At 36.0% G+C, this 3,223-nt stretch overlaps 1 pseudogene; it reads right to left on the bottom strand.

Moving 5' to 3' along the window:
* Positions 1-1,757: 1,757 nt before the first annotated feature.
* Positions 1,758-2,825, bottom strand: LOC100016980 (unconventional prefoldin RPB5 interactor 1-like; annotated as a pseudogene).
* Between the last annotated feature and the right edge of the window lie 398 nt (positions 2,826-3,223).

Raw genomic sequence — 3,223 nt, 5'->3', positions numbered from 1 at the left:
TGAGATGTGACATCTTTCTTTGTCTTCAATCATCTTATACATTAATACCCCTCTGAATACTTTGTAGCCTAATGATATAGGACTACTTGCTATTTATTACTTGCACATGACACTCCATCTGCTCTCTCCCTGGCTTTCCACTGACTATCTTCCATGCCTGAAATAATACCATGCCCTTTGAACTGCCATCTCTTAACATCACCAGTTTCTTTTACTCTTCAGAATAGAGATTATCATTTGTAGAAAAGTCTTTCCATTCTCTCCAGAATGTGACCCTTCTCCTTTAAATTTGCCTTTCCTTTGTTCTCTACATATTTTCGGCTTCTATTTACTTATTTACAAATTGATATCCTAAATAGCCACTCAAAAGCAGAGAATATTATTGTGAACTTTTCTATCCAGCACTTTTCATAATGCTTGACACATAGCAAATATACAGTATTTACATTTTTATTGTCAATTGATAGTGTGGGCCTTCATTAACACCTGTCCACCTGGATAATAGGCCTTTCTGCCTCCATTTTCTCCCTTCTCTGATTTATCCTTTGAATTGCTGTCCAGATAAATTTCTGTAAATGTATTTTACTAGGATTTTTCCTGCCCATAAATCTCTTATATCTCCCTATTCCTGCTGAACTTGTCTCCTTAATGTGTATTCAAGCCTTCCCCTACCTTTAGCCTTCCTATCTAGTCAAACTTATTTTACACTGCAACATGTTCTCAAAAGTCTAATGAAGCTTTCATAATAACCTCTACACATTGAATGGAAACTTCTCTTTTCTTTTTCTGGTCCTTTACTCAAACTGCTCATCACCTTTGAATGACCATCATTACTATTTGTCTGTTGATTCCCTTTTCCTGATATAAAGTTCAACTAAAATACTACTTATTTCTTCTATATTTTTATCATGTCACCACCTAAATTTTTTTATTACTCATAAATAACAACTGTTTGTTTGATATCTCTCTCTAGGCACTGTGGAACATTTTGAGCTTAGTCAGATATTGAAGACATTAGGTCATCTACTGTATCCCAGGGCATCATTAGTCATTGTGACTTTTGTCTTGCCACTTGACTTTGATGACTCTGGAAAAGAGAGTGAACTAGACAACTTTATGGAATGTTGCCTCACTTAAATCTAATTCATACTGTGAATTTTAGATTTACTCCACCCTGCTTAGTCTTTAGAATTCTAGCAACCAGTAATGTATATACCCCCACTTAAGGATTAACTGTGAGCAGGATGGCCTCTGACCAACATGTGCTATCAGGTGACAAATCAGAAACAACTGACAGACAGCCTGGGCTGTCCTAAGCCAAGCTTAAGGTACCATTGGTACATGTGAGATGCAGGAAGTGATATAAAGAATTGTCTATTTATTTTGTGTCACTTCCTCTCTTCATGCTCTCTCTGGATGGCATTGGGAACTTTGGTGGAGTTGGCCCTGAAATTGGAGAAGCTCCTCAGACTGCTTTTTTTTAATATGGTCATGTGGTGAGTGATGAGTGACTCTCCTTTTCTCCTTGGCTTTCTAGAGAGGCCCCTTGGCTGAGGCCTCTGAACTCCTGCCTGGCTCAGCCGGACTGGAGCAGTTTTAATTCCCTTTCCTTTCTCTCTTCTTCTTAACTTCTTCCTACTAGTATAATTAAACCACCATAAAAATCCCAAACTGACTTGAGTATTTCTTTGGGATTAAATTTAAATCCCTGGCAACCACTAATATAATATATTCAGTGAACAACCCTAATTTTATCCTTAACAGTCTGGTGACCACAAAGGGACATATTCTCCATTCACAACATCAACAAAGACTATAGACATCAGCAGGAGCTCTGATATTAGGAAGTTCTGGAATGGAATGGCTACTGTTGCCATTGCTATTCCTTTGTTTACATTTGGCTTCTTTTTTTTTCACTGAATTTTATAGTAGTATTTTTTCCAGTATTTATTCTTAACCTCTAAGGTTCAACTATATGAGAAAAATATATTGTTGGTAAAGAATTATCTCCAACTCCTAAATCATCATCATCACCATTATTATCATCATCATCATCATCATCACTATAAGAACTTGAACCATTTACTTGACCATTGAGTAATTTGGAATTTGGAATGTCCTTTTGAAAACTGCCCTGAGTAAGAGAATCTGTTATTCTGTGTTTCATGAAATCTGTCTTTTGATCTTCCTTCTCCTCTTCAGAAGAAGTCATATCTTCTCCATTTGCAAACAAAGTATCAGTTTTTCTATTGAGTTCACCCAAAAGATCTTCTTGTCTTTCTAGCTCCTCAAGTCAAGCCCATAGTTCCTTCTCCTGAGGAGGTTGTCTTTGGATTTTGAGTCATCTAAAAAATCTGCTTCAAATACAACTAAAGTTTTTGGTTTTGAATGAGGTCTTATGAACAGTTCTGTGCTTTCCTTTAACTTCAATGTCATTTTTAATGTCTTTTCTTATATCAATAATATCACCTGCTACATGACTCATTCTTTTTAAGTCCTCTGTGAATTCAACTCTGGATTCAAAGTTCTTCATCACTTTCTTTAAATTATACAGTGTTTTTCAAACATTTTTCCTGTGTTCTATTAAACCTATGGCCTGCTTTGCTGAGCATTTGCAAAACCAGTTGTTCCGAAGTAAAATCATGACTTTATTGGTACTAACAAGTTGTCTGGGCATGAAGGCAAGAGGACCAAAAGATACCATAATGTCATAAGAGACTTTATCAGGCAATGTGATGAGTCTTTCTTAAAAAGCCTCATAATCATGTTCTACCTTCATTCAATGCTGGATCTTTTCTTGGCAGTCAGTGACTATCTTTTCCTGCTCTTCTCAGAGTCTGGACACATGCTTTGAGCTGAGCAGCTGCATGGAAGAGGTGGTTAGTCAACATCACCCTGTGATGTCTTTGGTCCCCTTTAAAAGAGAAAGACAAATAAAACAAAAACAAAACAAACAATAACAAAACTTCCCTCTAAAGGTATTTTGTTAATGTATAATAGAGATCTCATGTTTCATCCCTCAAGAGAAGATTGGGGTTAGATACTGTTTCATCCATTACCTAGTAGAGTGCTCTAAAAATAGTAAATCATTAATAGGTAAATATATGTTGAATGAGTGAATACCATGTGTCTAACATTTGTAATAAGTTATACTTTTAAAGCCTTACTTCAATACTGTATCTTAGAATGAAGGCTATTCTGGCTTCTCAAAGGAATTGCTGTA

Source organism: Monodelphis domestica, chromosome 6 (assembly GCF_027887165.1).
Source record: "Monodelphis domestica isolate mMonDom1 chromosome 6, mMonDom1.pri, whole genome shotgun sequence".
Taxonomy (NCBI): Eukaryota; Metazoa; Chordata; class Mammalia; order Didelphimorphia; family Didelphidae; genus Monodelphis; species Monodelphis domestica.
This window is presented reverse-complemented; position numbering and strand designations above follow the sequence as displayed.